This window comes from Aquila chrysaetos, chromosome 4 (assembly GCF_900496995.4).
Source record: "Aquila chrysaetos chrysaetos chromosome 4, bAquChr1.4, whole genome shotgun sequence".
Taxonomy (NCBI): Eukaryota; Metazoa; Chordata; class Aves; order Accipitriformes; family Accipitridae; genus Aquila; species Aquila chrysaetos.
Window position 1 is genome coordinate 42,645,113 of NC_044007.1, and position 20,517 is coordinate 42,665,629.

Sequence of the window (20,517 nt, forward strand, 5' to 3'; positions counted from 1 at the left end):
TCTTTTGGATACACTCTTTTCTGAACGCAGCAGTTCTTTCACTTATTTAAAACTCCTTCATTCTCTCAAAATGAATTTGTGTCCCATTAAGTGTTGATATCGATCATTTTTGTACTACAAAAATTGTGCTGAGGAGTACTGTGGAATTAACTTGTGCTGATGATTCTACAAGTATAAAAATTGGGTGTAGAGTAACATGGGAAACTTAGTCATAATGGTATTTGGATGATGGGAATAATCCCAAACTGGATGAATGTTAAACTAGCCTATGAGGAAAAGATGTCAGGTTTTGTCAGCCTTGTAGTATTAATCACATATGTGGTGTCACTGTTTCTCATAAGAAACACTCAAACACACTCCTAGCATCCATTGCTGTAGAAGGCAAACAGAAATCTAGATTACACTTTCAGAAATTATAAACTATGAAATAAGTTTCTTGGAAAAAAAACTGGTCTTAGAGGTCTCCCGTGTAGTATAATATTATTTTACTTTTGAAAACTTGACCACTTCAGAATATTTGAGAACAGGTAAGTTAAGTCCATCTTGAGTAATACATTTCAGTTTCTAGTACAGTTTTTATCTATGCATCATGTAAAGCAAACTTCTTACTCTTCATTATACTTAAATATTTGTACTGAAAGAAAAGTGCATTTAAGCAGTTTTTAACTGCATTGATAACTTGTTGATTTGATTGGAGTAGAAAGGTGCTTTAGCTTGGGGAGGTTGAATATGTACTATTATTTTCTATTTTTCTGTAGTTTGCTTAGTAAAAATACTGAACATAAAATGAGACTGGATCTTTGCTCAAGCCTTGAGTGAAAAGGGAGGTGTGGTCAGGAAGGGGCTCTGATGACTTAAATTACTGCCCCTCGGTCTCTCAAAATTATTTAAATCGTATGAATTTGTGATTTCAGTCACACAGTAATGTTGCAACCTCGAAACTGATAATATATTCAGTTATCTTGAGATGAACTCCACAATTCTTCATTAGGCAGATTCAATTCCCTAAAGGTTTTGTCTGAATAAGTGCTTGAGTATTGTGCTGTTTGTTCCAGTTTTCATCAGGAATCAAGCCATAGAAAGTCCCTCAATTCTGAGCAAACCCTCAAAGACTTCATGGATGTCCTAAACCTTCCCTATTCCTGTCATAGTTTTAGTTATTAAACTGTGGTTGAAGGTCAAATAATCCTTTCTGCTAAGCATCCGACTTTTATCATAAAGGAGGTAGTTTGATATTTGGTGGTAGTTTTAGCTTAAAGGTTTTATGTAAGTAGCTTAACAAAAAAGCTTAAAGGGAAGCAGAAATTCGCTGTCAGGTTGCGAGTGTTCTGTAACTGTTATGTGAAGTAGTACTTAAATTACATTTGTTTCATTGAGATAGCAAGACTCATAGTTTGAAGAAGAGAGAGCTTAACTGATTTGTTAATTCTCCCTTCCCAAATATACGTAAAAATTTGCCACCACTTTCACTGCCAACAGTGCTCTGAAGATTATCCATCCATATATATGTGTGTATATCTCTCTCTCTCTCCAAACGTTCTCTAACTTAGGCCTTTCTAGGAAGGTTAAGAGGTCTAGTGGATGGAGATCATAATGTATTTGTATCCCTCTTGAGAATGAACTGTTACTTAGCAACTTTGTAAATTCATCATGTGATTTTCAGTTTGGGGGTACATCTGAGAGAGTATCTAGTCAAAAATACATATACTCCCCCTGCTGCGCATGGCAGAGCTCAGGCCTGAAGAGCAAGCATTCTATCTTCTTGCTTTAGGTGTTTTTAGACTGGTTATGTGGGGATAAAAATTTATTCATTTTTTTCCCGTCCACTTGTTGCATTCATCAGTTGTTTAGGAAGTCTGTCTCTTAATATTTTTTGAGTATGTTGCAGTGGCTGGCAAAGTTATTAAATGACCTGAACTACAGAATTGTAGATGGAAGAGGGAGACTTTTTTTTCCTGTCTGATTTTGGCCAGATTATTTGAAAGTTTCCTTGGCCTCTTCAACAGTGCTTTGCTATAAATCAAAACAAATTAAATTGAACAAACAGTCAATAAAAATGCATGTCCTGGGCTCCTCTGGCAAAGCTTATTAAAATCCAGTTGGATGCTGACAATTCTCTTCACTGTGACCTTCAAGATATTCAGCCTCTACTTCATGCTTTCCAAATATCATCATTTCCATCTATCAAATTCTAGGTAGGTCATTAGTAAATGTACAGTAGTAACTGTATAGTCTGTAATGCTAACACTTTAAGCCTGTCTCAGAATGAGAGGTCTATGTTAAAGTTGAAATGCTTCTCAGGGAGTGAGTGGTATTTCCCCATCTGTTTTTTTTTTACTGTAACATGCATCTGAGATGGTTTCAGGTGGCAGTCATGAAAAGGGGTGATCTTTCCGGTTGTCAATAATCAAGCTGTTCAGGGTTTTTTTTTACAGGTTAAAACCAGTATATTTTTTAGTATCATTTGGAAACTGGTGGTCATTGAGGGTACATCATGAACAGTAGAGTCATGTGCTTCTCAGCAGGGGATGCTGCTTAATGATGGAACTGCAGTGTCTTGAGCGTGGAAGGAGCAGACCTGCAGTGAAGGCTTGGTCTCTTTCTACGGTGTGAACAGGGAACTGCTTTACTCTGGCTTTTACAAATAAATTCATTATTTGGAATAAGATCCTTTCTTCTCTCACATTTTCGTTTTTTCCTGCAGTATCAGAAATGGACACTTCAGGATGATTTTTACAAGTCTGTCAACTTGAAGGGGCAATTAATGTAACCACGTATGAAGTTCGAGTGTTTGAAAAGGACAAAAATCCTTTTACTGAAGATCTTCGAAAAATATTTAACTGTCTTGAAAGCAAAGAAAAATAACTGCTCTACTAATCTGATGATATTTTTCAACCAAGTAAATAATACTTAGATGTCATGGGAGATTCATTTAGCAATAGCTTGGATCTCTCAGTAAGGGAATGTGTGTTATATTAATATATTTATGAAATTAATACATAACATACATTTAGAAGAATATAGATTTCAGTAACAAAACCATCAGAACTTGATCAAAGCAAAAAAAAAAAAAAAATGTTGTGTCCATGTACATCCATAACTTTTTTTTTGAGGTAAAAAAGTTAGGTATCTAGACATGCATAGGTATTCAGAACCCTGCCATGATTATTTTTGGGAGCTGTACAAACACAAAGCTCTTCTACTACATTCAGATAGTGCATGATAAAGTGCTTTCTAAGGTTAGTGAGTTTGTTGGTTTTGTGGGTTTGAATTCAGAATTAAAAGTGATACATGGAAAAGTGATATGGTACTGACTTAGTAGCACACTGTGTTGTAGTCCAGTGTTGGAAGTGTATATTATAAAACCTGAATGTAAATGTTATGTGGCTTTGAAGTTGACTTTCTAGTAATGGATTGTACCTAGGAAAACAAGTGTTTTGTTTTGTCAGAATTACTATTTTCCACTGGTGTATTTGCCTTTAATTGAATTCTGCTCCATGATATTTTTTCTTGTTATTTGCACAGACTTGTGCTCATGCTTTTTCCTCTGAACAAATACAAATAGCATTGTACTCCTGCTGTGATTATTATGCATAACACCTCTGACTCAGCAGATCAAAAGTTATGTTTATTGAAAAACAGAATTAACATTTTATACTTTTTTTAAGACCACTTAAAAATAGCTGTGACAAAAGAGATTATGCTTTTAACATGCTAATCCACTAAGCCATCATACATCATTCTGTAGGCAATGTTCTTATTCCAGGCAGCTACCTCTTTACTAGAGTCTATCTGAAAGGTTTCAGGTTATCACAGAAATATACGCATAAACTTGAATTCTTAAGGAGAGCAGCTTCTTTAATGGAATGCATAATACGTGCATTATGAAATTGCAGCCTTTATTCCAAGAATTGTTTTTTATGTCAGCATGGTTTGACCTGCTTTAAGGCATTCTGGTTATTCCAGACAAATTGTTGATTAAAGGTGGCATATGCAAACACCTTTTCTCAGTGTGAGGGGGTGGCAATTCCTAATTTGGTTGTAGAATATTATGTTGTGATAGCCAAATACCTGAATGGAATGCTATACTGCTTATGGGAAAGATAGAGTAAAGGAGGATGAGGATTTACGCCAGCTGGATTGGACACAGATTCATGTGGATTAGTAGTTTCAGTTGCTAATCTTGCCCCGTGTTCCTCTGCCACTTCGTTCTCTGAAGTTGTATATTCCTCATTCAATTTTTGTAATTGTATACTGTTGCAGTGTAAAGAGTCACAAAAACGTGGGGAACAGCAACAGTGACTGGGCAGAAAATTCTGTAAAGTGTGAAAAATACAACAGAAAAACACAGTTCTGCCTTATCATTTGACTTCAGAAATCTTGGGTGTTACTCATAAGAACAGTAGATATGTGTGTGTTAGTCTGAAATTTGACTGTAGGTTGAGTGCCACTGTGTACATCTGTGACTAGAATTTTTTAAGTATTAAATACCAATACAATGAATTTGCTTGTACTTAGTTGAATTACAGTGCAAAGTTTGCTCAACCATTTCATTTATTTTTACAAATGCTAATTCAGGATGGTACAACATGAGTGAAAAGTTTAGTTAGTTGTTACTACTTGATACTCTATTCTGGCTAGTTACAGAGCTGTATTTAATGTTATCTGACAGATTAGAGTATTTAACTTGAAAATGTGCTGCTGCTCAACTGGTGAGTTGGGACATTGCCTACTGTGATCTCCTACTGGCAAGAAGTCTGTAAAGACCATTTTAAGGCAAGCTTGGCCGTACTTTAAACTAATAGAGTTAGGTAAGGTTTGACACACTGCTTTCTTCTTCAGGCACACTAAAACACCTTTTGCAATTTGGGCCAATATATTTTTGAACTGGAGAAGTGTGTTTCGTATAATCTAAAAGACTTCGTGGTTTTGGTGGCATTAGCCCTGTACCTTGAAGTATGATTCTGGGGGCGGGTTGTTATGCTGGTAGTCTACGAACACGTATGACCAGAGCATAATAGGTTGTGTTGTTGATCACTTCCATATACGACCATCTGCAAAGAACAGTGCCATAATGAGACACGGGGACAATATGGGAAAGAAGATAGTATGTGATATAGAGTAAAATGAAACATCCTAGGGCCTACACTGAGGATGCAGTGACAGTCCAGAGAAGATTATCCTCACAGTGTTTTGCTGTAAGGCTCTGTGCTGTTTGTATGTGATAGTACTCCCTATGCATTGCCTATAGATTATGTTAATAAATAAAGTATTTTCAACAAGGAGTTTTATGTATCAGTAGACCAAAGTGCTGCCTGGAAGTAGCTATGCCAGTCTTTATGTAAATTGTTTTTAAATAGACTGTTGAATAAGGTGGTGTTCCAAACAGTCACAGTTTAAAATCCTGATAAGGAAGGAATTGTTGTGAAGTGTTTCTTTCCAAAGCTGTGTACTGTATCGTCCTGGCAGATAGAGTTCTTCATTCTTCCAGGGCTGGATTTTCACTGAACAATTAGATGAAGTTACCTACGTTTGAACTGATTCTGGAAGTTAGCCTAACTGGAGTGAAAATGATAATGCTGAAAACTGGTGCATAAATCACTGTGGAGCTGGGTTGTTAACTGCATTAGTAAAAAATACGTTCTTTGACTCACCAGTTTAAACCTAAAAAAACCCAGCAAAACCCAACCAAAAAAAAAAAAAAAACCCCACCTAGAGTGTTTTGTGTGTGATTAGGATAGGGTATTACTCAATTTATATATATGGCCAGTGCAGAAACAGAGAATGTCTCTAAATTCAGCAAGTGGTGTGTGTTGCTCTAAAGGCAGCAAGTGACTCATGTGACTGTCTTAGCAGCTGGGCAGCAAGATTAGAGAGCTACTATGTACACATTCCCTTACTGAGGGGTCCAAGCTATTGCTAAATGAAGTTGTATTACTGCCAACAACTGAATAACGGGTGTAAGAAAATATAGTAAATAAGTGTGTCATCAGGTTAGTGCAGTAGTTATTTCAGACAGTTGTTAAAGTGAGGGAAAAAAAACCTTTTCCAAGATTCATATTTAAAATATTTTTATCCTTTTTTTTCAAAGACTCTAACTTCATATGAGATTAAATGTTAATTGTCCTTTTCAATTTGCAGATTTGCAAAAGGCATCTTGAAATGGCTGTTTCTGACACTGCAGGAAAAAAAGATGAGAATGTTAGTGAGTGAAGAATCTTATTCCAAAGAACCCATTTATTTGTAAAAGTACTAAAAATATGCTTGTATCATGAAGTATTTTGATTTGAACTGAAATTGGCAAAGCGTATACTTCTTGGTCACTTGCTAATTTGAAGACTTATTCATGATGTTATTCCTCATGTATTTCCTAATTGTAAGAATTTGTGAAGTTTGTTCCAAATTGTCTTTAAGTTTTCCTGGCATGCCAGTATGGATTAGTGGAATATGTATTCTTTTATTTTTTTTAATGTTTCCCTAATCTTTTTTTTTTTTTTTACTCAGAAACTTGCTTTTCTTAAGAAAGTCGCTAAACATTTGTGAATGCTTTGTCCTTTATATAGATGTATTTACAGTCACACATTGATATTTCAACTATTATTTACGGATTTAAACTCAAAAGTGTCACCCTGTCAAACATCTCTTTAGGACTAACCCTCCTAAGAACTCCTTTCAGTCTTGAGGACCACAGGACATAGGCTTGACTGTTGCAATCAAGTAAATTGATACAGAAATCAAGAAGACATGAATATGAAGCTCCTTGGTGCTATTTTTAGTGTCAACTTTCAGACCATAATTATGTTTTAAAGATGAGAATGTATTTACCGAAGAGGAGCTTTTATATTTAAAAAGCCAAGACAGACAAGAGGTCAAGCCCATGATAAAGTCCTTACAGTGAAAGAGGACCAGAAGAGTGCATGTTCCTAGCCATCATCACTGCGTCCCACTGCCCTCAAAAAGATTAAACTGTTTGTTATTCTGCTTCAGGTTTTCTGGATTTCTGCTTTCTCTCTTTTCCTGTCTGGTAATGACTTGTTTCCCATCTTGTTACTCTTTCATGTTTATTCCAAGTATGTGCAGTTTTCCTCAACAACTGTTTTCATTTATATCTCCAAGAAGAAAATGGAGAGCATAAAATAACGTTGTCTAGAGTTGTCAGTGCATCTGAAAAATACCTTCTCAAGGTGGACCATCATTTTAATAGTACTTCAAAACACCTTGTTGATCTGGCCCTTTTATTTTTGCATGTGTTTAGATTTCTTCATAATCAAGTCTCTTACTGTTTAGTATTTTGAAATCTGATTTATAGGAAAAGTTCAGTTTGTTTTTTGTTTTGATTCATCTCCTGAATGTTTCATTACTGCTTTTTTTTTTAATGTACCATTTACCTGTACCAGATTGCTTTTCTACTCTGCTTTCATCATTTTTCAGTCACATATTACTCATCAGCTGCAAAAGAAAAATGTTTGTGTTCTTATTTCTGCACCGGTTAGTCTGATGGTGCTCTGTGACATAGGAGCGCTAGGAAACAGAGGGATATTTGTGTATTGGTAAGTAGTTTATAGATAAAGCACTAGCAGATTGTGGCCAAGGATATACCTGCAAAGTATGTCGATCCTCTGACTACTTGAATGCTTCAGTGGATTTTTGCGTGCTGTTCTTAGCACATTCCTTTCGATGAACCATCAGAAATACCCATCTGCCAACAGAGTTTCAGGTCCTGGGTCTTGCTGCCCTGTGTTGTGTGCCACAGCAGCTTCTTGGGCTCGGAATCGTCACTCCGCCCAGGGAAGAACTCTGCTGTAGTGCAGGTTGTGTTGAGCTACTTCCCTTACTTCGGCCACATGCTCTGTTTGTTTAAAGCACCTTTTGCACAGCTGGAAGAATTATATAAAATAAACAGCTGTCCTGAGAGGATATTTGTGTGACCTTGGACTTTGGCTTGTTTGTTTGTTCCTTTCAGAATTATGCCCAAAATTTCTTAGCCGCAAGTTTGTGCTGCTCCACTGAAGAGGGAAGTATCTTCTCATGGATTCTAAGGAGGAAAGCCCTTAAGCTACCTCTAGCCAAAAATACAATGTTTTCTTTAATAAATTTGATTTCCAAATGGCTAAGGAGAAACAGCCCAGCAAGATCAGCCAAAAATACCTTGTATTTGTGTGAGATTGCCTCTTGTAAGCAGGCATTGTTTAAGAAAGGAATAGGAAAGATTCTTGCTTGATATAGTCCTTCTCCCCCTGCTCCCTCATGCCATTCCATTCTTAGGATGGGGAATTAATTATGGTGATTGCTTCTTAGGGCTGTTAGAAAATCATGGATATTTTGAAGGAAGTTGAGGTGCTGTTTCTGATGCCATTTCTGGCCTGGTGAGAGTTTCACAGTGTTACTGTGGTAGTGTGTGCCACCTGCCCAATATGCTTTCCTTTGACAGGAAGACCTACAACTAAGAAGAAAAAATGGTTTGGGGGAAGTTGGTAGCTCTTTTTAAAAAAGCTCAGCCTGTGCTGACAGCATTTCTTAGGGCTAGAGTTGCAGTCTCACCACTTTCTTTGCACTGGGGAAGGCCTGGCAAGTTGGCTGGAAGTTGTAAGTTGATCAGAAGTGACTCTTTAGCTCTTCAGTTTCAGATGTGACCTTGGTATTTGGTTCTTTTAAAGAGTGACGAGCTTCCCGGTGATGAGAGAGTATTTCAGTAGCTGCCTTTGGAAAGAGAAATCTTGATTCTGGTGTCCTCTGAGAGAGCAAGCCTTCTGGGGCAAGCTGAAAAGTAAAGCATGGGAAGGATTGGAGCCTAGATAACTGAAGCACTCTTCTCCAGTAACTATAGATACTGTGGTCTTTCACAGGAGAGCAGTGGACAGGAAGAATGTTTGTTTCTAAGCGCTGATGACTGGGTAAGAATAAATAGAACTAAAGGAGGCTTTCGGAGTTGTGTTGCTTTGTTCATGCCTTAAAAAAAAAAAAAAGTAGCATCCATTTTTAGGATTCAGTGTACTAGAGGCTGAAAAGGAAAACACAGCAGGCATCTGTCCTTCCCCTGACAAGCTTACAGTGTTACTCGAAGGAGGAGAACTAAGGCATGTGGAAAGGAAAGGGGAAAAAGGAGTTAAAGTACTTGCGGTTGCATGTATGCACCCTGTTTAATTTTGTGTGTTAATTTAACAACAGTGGCTGACACTACTGTTTTTAAATAAAATAGTAAATTCAGCCGTCCCTCATTTACACAAAGCCAAATTATGTTCCTCTCAGTCATTGCCATGGGCACTCCTATGCTATCCTACTTTTCAGGCCCTGGATCACTGAAGGCAAATACCCAGTGGGATGCTAGTTCTCAGAGCTGTATGTATCCTGCAGATGGGAGTTCAAAAGCCAGTTTGCTGGCTGGAAACTTATACATGGATCTTAACAATGGAACATATTTATACAGAGTTCTGGTATGCTCTCTAGCACGTTTGATGTTTTGCCTCAGGCTCTGGATACTTTGAGAAATCCTGCCCTACAGCCACAGTCCATATCCTCATGAAATACCTAGCTGCTTGTACGTTGTTTCTGACTGTTGTGATGGAGAGACACTACTTGCCCAACCTGCATCGTGAGACTTGTACTGTAAGCACCTTCATACCAAAGCAGGAGAGCCTGCAGTGCATGCACAGGATAAAATGCAGAGTGAGAATAAAGTAAATGGCTCTTGTGGTTTTTCTGAGGGTTGTTTTTTTTAAGAATCAAGTTTCTGTGGCATTTTTTGGGAGAACCTGTTTTGAGATTACTAGGCCAAGTTTTTCATAAACCATTGTCTTCATAATCTGTTTAGAACACAGCTTTCACTGCCTTCCACTGCAGCTGCAGGCACTATTTCTGCAAATCACTCCTTGTAGACCCATGTCAAAGACCTGGAAAATTAATGACCTCTTCTGTAGCATTCAGTTGAAATGACACAGATCTCTAGTAGAATCTGAGTCCTCTAGGACAGTGTTCCATTATCTGACTCAAAAGATTGGTTTCTGAATGACTAAAGGGCTTGTGGAATAAGTAATCAAGAAATCAGGCAAATTTGGGAAGAGTTCACAGGAATGACAGCTCTACCACTACCCCTGTCTAATTTCAATTCTCCATCCCAAAGGACAGGGCTTCAAAACTCTAGGAAAAGGAAAAGTAGGAAAAGTCCGCCAGAATCTTTTGACACAGAGAAAACTTTTTTTACATTAACCTTTATTTTTCTTAAATGGCTGTACTGTTTTGAATGAATAAAAAGTGAAGAAACAAAACACTGAAGCAGATACTAACTTGTAAAATTTCAGCCCAAACAATGGCAGTTTGGCAAAGTCGTAAGTTGTCTTATGTAGAGGAGTTTGTCTTATAATGGCAAGTGTTTGACAGCATGGTGAAATGTGATCCTACTCATTCTGCCAATAGTAAAATATGCTGGATTTGAGTTAGCATTTGTACCTACTGACAGCAGTGTCGGTTCTTGTGTAAATTAACAGAAGAGTTGTCTTGCTTCCAAATCAAGTGTTGTTAGAGAACTGTTATCACAGGTCTTACCAGCCCAATCGAGGCCTGAGATGACAAATACTACTTTTGATCAACCTGATAAATGCTGATCAAATTCTGTGTTTGCATTTTATTTAGTAGGAATAATTACCCTTGTGTGCATATCAAAGCCTGGTGTTCTGTTTCTGACAGTGGCAAAACCAAAGGTGTAGTGAAAGGCCCAGGAGCAGGGCAAGCATGAAGGGATGGCTTTCCCAGAGCATTCTCCTGATCTTCAATAATTCACTTGTCAAAGGCTTCCTGAGCCAGTCATGGTGGGTTTGTATTTGCTAACCTTTACTGGACTTTTTCCATAACTTTTTCCTGTGATCTCTTGGGCCTTTGTAAACTCTTAAGTGTCTAAACACCCCATTGCAAGGAGTTCCACAGCAGAAACATGTGAAAAACAGGTACGTTTCCTTCTTGAGCCTGTGTCCTCATCATTTCATTTCACATCTTCAGCTCTTTTATTGGAAGAGGCAGTAGCTACCAGTCTGTTCAGCTTCGTCTTGTCAGTCTCCAGCCACTTCAGTGCAGGTATTACCTGCATGCCATTCAGTTGCATCTCCCTTATCTACATGTTTATTGATCCCTTCAGAGAACTCCACTTGCTTTGTGGAACTTTGTTTCCTTTTCCAAGTTGTGTTGCCTCTTCACCAATATGTTGTATTTTGTTCACGTGTCCTCCTACCACTCCCCCGTCCCCCAGTTGTTATTCAAGTTTATGCTGACTTGCCCGATGTAGATGTCAGGCTTACTGTAGTACTTTGGTGGGCTTTGGGAATTAATTGTTAGGAAAGAGATAAAACAGGCAGCAATCCATGGTGTCTTGTCTCCTCAATACTGTACAAAAGATATATGTAGAATGGCAAAAATACAGCACAAGGTGATGCATATGAAAAAGGTAGTGAAACAGCTTCCATGGAAGGAAGGCCTAAGTAAGCTTAGACTTTTCAGACTGGTAAGAGACTACAAAAGGGAGAATACAATAGAGGTTTCATATCACAGACAGGGGATCATAAAGGAATGGCATAGATGGGATGAAGGGGGAGCAAAATCATTAGCTAAGAGGAAAGAGAAATAGTGGGAGATATGTTCAGATGGGTTGTTAATAAACCGTGAAATTAAGCTGTGGAACTCCTTGCCATGGGGTGTTGTGAGTAAGAAAGTTTACATGGGCACAAGAGAGGGCTACCAAATTAGTGGAAATGAGGGCTATTAAATCTACCTAGCTCAGGAAGTCCCTAAATCACAAATGGTGATACTTCCCCAAAATACTACATGCTTTCCTTCCTCATGATCTGCTGTCAGCTGTTACTGAAGCAAGGATGCTGGGCTGGATGGGCTTCTGCTCTGACCCGCTAGGACCATCGTGTTCTGATGAGTATTCAGGGACCTCAGTATTCCAAGGAGTATTCAGAACTGGAACAAATCACCCTGGCTGAGTCAAATGCCTTGCTGTCACAGAAACCATGTCTGTCTTTGTGAACGTATATAGATCCACTTGTGAACTAGTTTCATTTTTTCCTCTATCCACATCCCTATCTTCTGATGTGTAAACTTAAAGCCAGTATTTATTGTCTAGGAACCCTTTTAATTTCCAGCCTAAACTTACTTTTGATAAGCTTACACTTATTTATGCCAGCCCTGCTGATTGTCTCATTGGTGTACTTCCTAAGACCTTTTGTGTTTTTTTGGTTGTTTTGTTTTTTGGTTTTTTTTAATCAGATATTTTGTTGTGCTATCCCAAATAGATTTTTTTTGTGAATATGTATTACCAGATTTATACACGGTGTTCCCAGCAAGATCTTGGTAGTCCACTGTAGTAGCATCCATATGTCCCTTTCTGCGCTGGAAATACAGCTGCTTTTTTGAATCATTATATTTTCTTTCTTCTGAACCAGCTCTCTTTAGTGAGTTTTACTAGCTGCTTATAGGATGGTTCTTCTCTGCTACTTCCAACTAATGATTTGTCTCTTTTCAGTAGAAACCACTAGTCTCTTAAGTGCGTTACTCTGTCCTTTGTTGTTACTTTTCATCCCATTTCTGTTGCAGCTGTCCTTAAGATTTGTTGCAGGTTTTGTGTGTTGTTTCAGTCTGCACTGTACTTCTGGTACCTCCTGGTTTAGTATTTTCTACGCATTTTAATAGTGCTTACTTAAAGTCATAAAAAAAATTCTAAATGAAAATGTTGAATCAAAAAAGAGTGAACACCAGTCTTGGCAGAAGTCCATAAATAACATCCTTCCACCTTTCAGAAAGAAATCTGGTGTCATCTCTTCTTTATCTGCTGCTTTTCCTGACATACTATTCTTGAACTAACCCCTCTCTTCTCAGCACAACAAACTACTGCTCAGGTGGTAGCATATCAGATTTCTTACTGTGTGAGACTAGAACTGTCATGCTTCCTTTGTATAAACACTATTTTGTCATGCTGAAGAAAAGTTGGATGTTCAACATGGTTCAACTTTTAAAAATCGTGTTACGTTTTATTCGATTTTCTCTTTACCTTCATGTTTTCATTCTTTCTTTGAAAACATGCTCCATGCCAGAGGCCATGCTATCATCATGAATTGTATGTCTAGATAACTTTTCTCCAACTTTGCTCAATATTGAAATGAGGCAAAAAGTCTTTGTTTGGATTTGATGCTGTTCTGAGCCTCTTCCATCTCATCACATGGCAGCCTTGCTTCCTGTTAAATCAGAAGGTAGTATTTCAATATGAAAGGTAAGGTTATATAAGTAAGGTAGATACTTTTCTTAATTCACTTTTCAGGAGCCCCTGTGTTGGCCTCTGTGGTTGGTAGCCACCTCTGGTGCAGAGGACTGTAAACTTCTACCTTATTTTCACTGTAGTGGGAATAGTGAGTTGAAAGAGTTGCCCAGTGCTTTTCTCTGTTGTGATTGTTTGGCAGTCTTAGTTCTGACCAAGTTTATTCAAGGAAATACATGCACTGCCAATAACATGAACTTAGTCATTTAGTACCTCTTATCACCCCTGCTAAGGTGAGAGCATCTCACAGTGCCATGATACTCCATTAGTCTGTTGTGCTCAATCTGTTCTGCCAGGTTGGTTCCCCTTGCCACGCTCTTCGACATTGGGTCTGCAAGACGGAGGTGGTTCCAACTCCCTCTGTTTAGCAGGGTGCTGAAATTTCTGCTGTTCCAGACTCTGAATGGCTGCTCAATCCGGTTAGTGCCAAGAGACCATAGGAAATCTGTGGGTGCAGTTTCTCAGTGATTAGCAGTTTGGGCTAGACCTGCGGGAATCCCAGCCTGCCCATCCCTGTACCTGAGATGGCTCTTCTCTACCTCCTCTTGTGCTGGCACTAAGTCACTGCATGGAAATGAGCAGCATTTTTTCTGTAGGGTTAATTGACCATTTTAGCTCTCTAGGGTTAATGTGACTGTTTTAGCTCTCTGGCCTGGTACACTGTGTGGCCAGACAAGCACCAGCACGAGAAGGAAAGGGAGGGAGGAAGAAGCATCATACCTTCAACTGTTTCAATGTGGAGGCACGCTCAAAATAACTAAGCTCCGGACAGGCTGACAGAGTGCTGTCCTGTGCTCCCATCAACATGACAGCTGGACAGATGTGTCTATCTCCAATCCCAAAGCGTTGGCCAAGGTGCTGTGCCAGAGCGTTTACCCCCCGTCTCCGAGCTGCTCGTGGGCACTTGAGCCTGGCACTGCTTTTGCCACGCAGCCCAGCCTCTAGCAAGGAGGTGGCTTGTGTCCGGCCAGCTTGGGGTGTTGGCTGGGCACAGTTGCTTCTGCCTATGGTTGACCCAGTAAACAAGGCATTTGCTTAGGTGGAGTTACCTAATTCTGGAGATAGCTGCTTTGCTTTTGGGATTGGGTCCAGAGATGAGAAGGTAACTGCTGAAGCTGCTTGCCAAGGCAGCCGTCAAATCTGATGAGGGATCAGGCCTTGAGGTTAACTGGCAGCAGTTATCCGTACCATAGCTATATCCATGCCAAAACCCTTCAGTGTTTTGTTTTGTGTTGGTTTTGGTTTTGGTTTTTTTTTTTTTTTTAAAAAAAAGCTGATGTCTCACAGTGCTGGTTTCTGTGGCCCTGTAATTCAAGGGAAGTATCAGCCCTTGTCTTTGCAAGTACAGCCTTTTGGGTACAAACCCTAAAGTTTTGGTGACAACTGTGGTAACAATGAGACTGAAATACAGATGTCTTGACACGTTCTCATGTTCGCATTTGGGATGCAGGCTCCTCTGAAAGCACCCCCCTGCTTTGGTAAGGAAACAAATTATTTCAGAAAGGGACATGTTGAAGTCATCAGGGTGTTGTACCTGTTTTGGTAGCGTTGTGTCGTTTTTCTTAGCTGTTCCTTCACATAACCCTAACTCTTTTTGATCGTTTTGTACCTGGCCCTTTAGCAGATACTTCCCCCAACACTAGTCGTGGTGGCAGCTTGTGCTAACTGGCGGGGCTGGGAGATAGTGGTGTGTTTGGGGAGAGGGTGGAAGATTATTATTGCTACGAGTCAGCAGTAAGTGTATTGTGTGTGGTCAATAATATGTAACAACTGTGGTTTAGTTAAGATGAGCTTCCAGCTCTCTCTGCAGGAGAAGGGGATGCATACCTTTCTTTACTCCGGCAGATTTGCGCGATATGATAGGAGGCAGGAAAGAAATGTGATTTCTACAGCCAAGTTTCTATGTGTTACTTTCTCATGTTTTCTTAATGACAGACAGCTTGGGTGGGTGCCGTGCTGTCAGACTGTATTACCCAGCATTAGCTGGTCATGAATCTGCATTTCATGTTCACAAGTATTTATTTTTTCTTAAAGACTGCTTGTTTGTGCGGTTACAATGATGGCATGGGCACGAGTCTCCACATCTCCCTTGCCTGCCCTCTGGTACTCAGATTTGGGTAAGCAGGGCAGTTGCAGTTTGAAATTTGTAGTTGTAATACTATCTGCTAGAAGTAAAGAAAAAAAAAATCCTGCTGAAACAATGCTGTAGACCACACTAGATCTGCTTCAGATAAGTATGCCCATTATTGTGTGCAATTAGACCAAGCGTTTTAAAGGATTAGTAGATACTATATTTTAAGAGATTGGTTAGTGGTAGGAAGTAAGGCTGCCAGTGAAATTTTTCTTCTAGAGGCCAAATGCAAAGATCTCTTATTAAAATTTATCCAGTTGTTTAGCTTTTCTTAACAGAAGGTTCATAGGTCATAGAAACAAGTGCGGTATGAAATTTCAAACCCAATAGTCACCTGCTTTTAAAGAAAAATAGTAATATTCCCTCATTTTAGAAGGCAGCACAGTTATTTAACTACTGCTTTGTGCTGTCAAAATATGTCCCTGTTTGTTTACATTCATGTGTATTCTAAACTGTTTTGATTTCTGATTTGTTAATTTATTTTTAGCTGTAGAAGCCTATACAGGCTCCCAAGGATTTCACTGGCTTTCCTTCTAGCCAGTTTTTCCTAGGAAAAGGTGACCATACCAAGGCTGTGAATAATCCTCACTGTATTCAAATCTGTTGGGCAGTGAGCGTTGCCTTGCAATTTGTTAACACTGCTGTTTTGCCTCTGCTTTGCTTCATTTGACTTTTTAGGCCCCCTTCTCCTCTTCACAGGATTCTCCATTTTGGGGATTTTTTTACCAACTTGTCACCTGCCAGATAAGGGGGGGGGGGGGGGGGGGAGAGATTGCTTTCTTGTAACTGTTTTATTAAGAGCACCTTGTTCCTAATACACCTATAATTTGTCTCTGTTTTCTCTTCCTTAAACTCCTTTTGCCCCTATCTCCGAACCTCCGAACCTTCATCCTCATCACTCCTCCCTCCCCAGTCTTTGGTTTTGGAAGAAGCCGGGAGGCGTGGTTAGATGCCAGAAGAGCTCAGTTATTACTTACGCAGGGAAACTTCATCCTGTCCAACAAGTATGCTATTTGTAGCCTTGAGGGATATATCTAAAGGGCACAGAGTTTCCACTCAAAATTTAAGTAGATTAGATTATGTATACATATTTGTTGTGACTTGGCAGGTATCCCAGTGCCCGAGGTCTTAAAACATATACTTTGCTATACACAAGGCAAGCTCAACTGCATGTTTCAAAAGATGCTCTGGAAAGATGGGAGGCTGCTGTCTGGAATTCACAAAAGTGTTATCCTCTCTAGATCTGATACGACACAGGAATTCTGACTACTGTTCTGTCAAGTCCTGTATTTTCTCTTGATATTAGCTGCTATCAGATGCTTCAAGGGGTGGTATAAAGATCCTCTCTTATTTAACTTTCTGCTGGTTTGGATTTTGTCCTGAAAAAAGAGGGTTGGTATAATTTTTCCTGAAGCCCTCTTCAAATCGCATTATAATTCTGCATGATCCAGTTATCTACGCAAGTCTTGTCTGTCTAACTGTATGCTACCTTCTGGCAGTAAATCTCACAGGCTAATACTTTGCTGCTAGAAATAAAGTATTGGTGTTTATTAGTTTAAAATTTGCTATGCTGTGGTTTTATTGAATGTCCCTCACTCTCATAAGAACAGATGAAACCACCCAAGTGAGTTACTCTACTGCTAATTACTATAATAGTTTTACCTTGTCGTCTTGTTTAAAAAAAAACATAAAAACGCAGCCCCAGAATTCAGGTGCTGCAGATAGGCTGGAGGGAACTGTGCAGTTAAAACAGCTGTATTTTATGAAAATCTGTTTGGTATGGCACTTTTCCTTATAAGGTCCAATGACCAATTGTTTTGATTATTTAGAAGGAAAAAATTCCATGAGAACTGTTACTGAAAATGACTAACTTGGCATTAGTGATCTGTCGCTCTCTTACAGCATTTGATGCAATACTGAAGTTAATTAAGATAGCTGAAATATCCAGTTAGCCACTCAGTGCTTCAGCTGTTCATGTGACCTGTTTATTACATTTTCTTGTAAATTGCTAATGATATCTGTAAATAAATACTCCTCCTGTTTGTAGTGCTGTCTTCTTAACATCCAGGCCTTTGTAAATAAAGAACTGCCTGTGTATCTAATAGAAAACTCGAACACTTGATTCAGAGTGCACAATGACCTATGGGCTTTTGCAGCAAAGAGCTGAAGTGATTCCTCAGGTTTTGCCATTATAGCAGTGAAACCTTTGAAGGAGGAGTGTGGTGCTGCGATTGCTAAATGGATGGTGGAGGATCTGCAAGAGCAGAGTGGCTAGGGCTGCACGTTAGAAACTAGGGATGGTCAGGTCAGGTTGCGAGAGAAGGGCATACTTGACAGGTAGGCTGGATTTAGTTAAGTGGTTTTATTTCTTTATTTAACTAAGGATTGGGGGTTGATAAAAATGCAGTAGCTGATATGCAGTAGATATGAGGTGCTTTTGCTCAAAATTGTGGAGAGGTATGTGACAGAGATGGGACCAGGACTTAGCAGATCTGAAATGTATGTCCACTTGACCCATTCTTTTGGCATCTCAGTGGCTTAGAGAAGATATGCTTGAAAACAGTTACTACAGTTGCTCAAACCCATTTGTGTTATCTATTAAGAGTAGTCTCTTAAAAGCAGAGGATGAGGAATAATCTGTTGCGGGGATTTTTTTTTTACCTTCTGCATGATATTCTTCCTGTATGTTGAGAAAAAGATTTGTCCTAACAAACAGAAACTGCATGCAAAATTTACTGCATTCTGGTTTTCTACTTCTGTTTTGCTTTTCTAAGTATGGAAACATAGGATCACTCAAGCAGATAATAGGTAGAATTGTCCCTTTGTGAACCTTAAAATGGAGGTAGTGAGAAAGAATGTCTAGGCTGTTGATCACTGGGAAATAATTAACAAAGACAGTTTACTATGGCTTAGTCCACAGTCGGATGTTACCTTGAACACACTTCAGTTCCTCTTACAGCATCATGTGTCCATGCTGAACTTAATTCTCAAAGTTATATCAAAAAGGACTACTTACGCAGTAAGTGCCGGAAATGCTTGTTGCGGTGAGTTAGTTTCCACTCTAAGGTTTCTTTGGGTTAATTGCTTATAATGTGCTGGAGTTTGTATTTCTTCCCACCTGGCTCACTACCTATGTCCTCCTTTACTCCAGGATCATCCTGACTGGAGGTAAATGCTCCTACATGTTGGCAGGTAGCCAAGAGTGCTGCTCTTCGGTGGGGGTTGTAAGCAAGTTAGGTGTAACAACTGATTAGTTTTGAAGAGTCTGCCAAGGCTGGTGGCCTGCGGTTCATGTATGTCTGACCATACTCAGATACGAATCGTTACGGGACGGACAGGTACAGGTCACTGCCCACATAAACGAAAGCAAGAGAGCACACCTGGACCTGGCCTCGGGGATGAATCAACACAAAGGACCACAAAGGATGTAGCAGAAGACAAAGAAACACGACAGGATTCTTGATCAGTGCCCTCATATGTGCTCTGGGCTGTGGTTTTGCAAGTGACATTGCCACCGAATCCAGGAGTGATTCATTTTTTTTTTCCCCCGGATGATGCACAGTGCCACAGCAGAGGCCTGAGGTAACCGGGTGAAAACCCAGCAAATAAAGGTCAGTAGCCTCACCTATGCCATAGTGTCCAGCTGGGCCGGGGCCTGCTGCAAGCACTGTGACTCATCAGACGTGAACAATACCCAAGAAACGGCTACAGGATCCTGCAGAGGCTGGAGGAGGAATCCGATCCAGTAAGTATTGCATGCCCAATTGCACAATAACTTCACAGGAGGGTTTAAACTACGTTTTCTGGAGCAGAGCTCTCTCGGTCAGGTAGCAGCCCTCCGCTTGCCATTTAACTTAGCTGTTCTCAAACTTAGATAAGGCTCTTGTCTTATTTATTTGCTGTGGGCTCCTCGTCCACACAGATGCACTGTCACTCACTGGCCGCCTCCGAACTTCTGCGCTCCAGCTGCTGTCTCTATGTCCCTTCATCTCTCTTACCCTCTTACCCAGAGTAAGAACCTTCACTGTTGGTATCCCCTACCCCAAAATTTTGCATGTCAAATACAGCAAATTCTGTTCAGTCTTCACTCAGCTGCTCTTGCCTAATTATCAGTCCTGCTGTACCGAAGGACTTGTCAGAAACTTTACTGTATCAGCTCCCTTGTACCTCCATGCCTACTCCTTCCCCTCGTTCTCTGTGCTCTCTCCCCCCTGTGGAAAAGATCCATCCCATGAGGAGTGGCATCGAGTTATCTTCACTGCCCAAGTCTTTGCAACTCTGTCCCGTAGCTACCTTGCCCTATTTGGGAAGCCTGGAGATCTCTAGAAGGAGAGAGGTGACCCTGCTCTCGGTGCTGATGTCGCCAGGGAGCACGCTGCCCGCTCCCCGCCTGCCTCGGGGAGCCCTGGGGCTGTGGGGAAGGCACGAAGCAGCCCGGCCCAGCTAGACACAGCAAAGAGCACGCCTGTCCCAGCTGAGCCGGAGCCGCGGCACGGCTCGCCTCCACGCCCTCCGGAGCTCAACTCCTCGCGTGGGCGCAAGGGGAGAGAGTTTGGAGGCTGGAGGGACCCATGTGTTTCGGGGGATGCACAGACATAGAGGACGGATGGCGTTACGTGGGACTCTGTGTTTCCTCCTGCTGCTGCTGCCTACACCCCTGCCCATGCGACATGTCCTTCAGTTTAAGAAGAGTTGGTTTGCCTTCCTCCCAGCCAGTGTCATCTGTCACATCTGTGCTGCTGACTCAGGGCTTTGTAGTTTCTCCAGTACCTGACTCCACAAATACAAGAGAGCTTGATGACACTTTTTGATGCTTTTGCATCTTTCATATTGTTGGGGTTTTGTGGTGGTGTTTTTTGTTTGGGTGGTTTTTTTTTTTTTTTACTCTTGCTTCTCTCCCTGGAATGGCATTCTCTCATCAGACTGACTTTAAAGCTTTAATGGTATATTTCTTTGCTGTGCCAAGTCCCAAACATGAGTTGCACTCTTCTGCCTCCTTTCTCAGCTGATTTGATCTCCTCTCATTCCCTCCTCACTAATCACAGCCTTCCCCAGCTTTGGTTATGCTGCCCCCCTGCTCCAG

At 40.3% G+C, this 20,517-nt stretch overlaps 1 protein-coding gene across 11 annotated transcripts in view; it reads left to right on the top strand.

The window, feature by feature from the left end:
- Window positions 1–20,517, top strand: part of PLAG1 (PLAG1 zinc finger) — a 52,986-nt gene that overhangs the window by 8,396 nt on the left and 24,073 nt on the right. For 2 of the 11 annotated variants that reach the window (XM_041123003.1, XM_041123004.1), the window contains one exon: window positions 18,586–19,179. The exons of 3 other annotated variants lie outside the window; for them this stretch is intronic. The gene's annotated coding sequence lies outside the window, so the exon portion shown is untranslated. Of the gene's footprint in view, window positions 1–5,807; window positions 8,895–9,288; window positions 19,180–20,517 lie in introns of those variants that run through there. 6 more of the 11 variants (XM_041123008.1, XM_041123002.1, XM_041123005.1 and 3 more) reach the window with 6 other exon arrangements.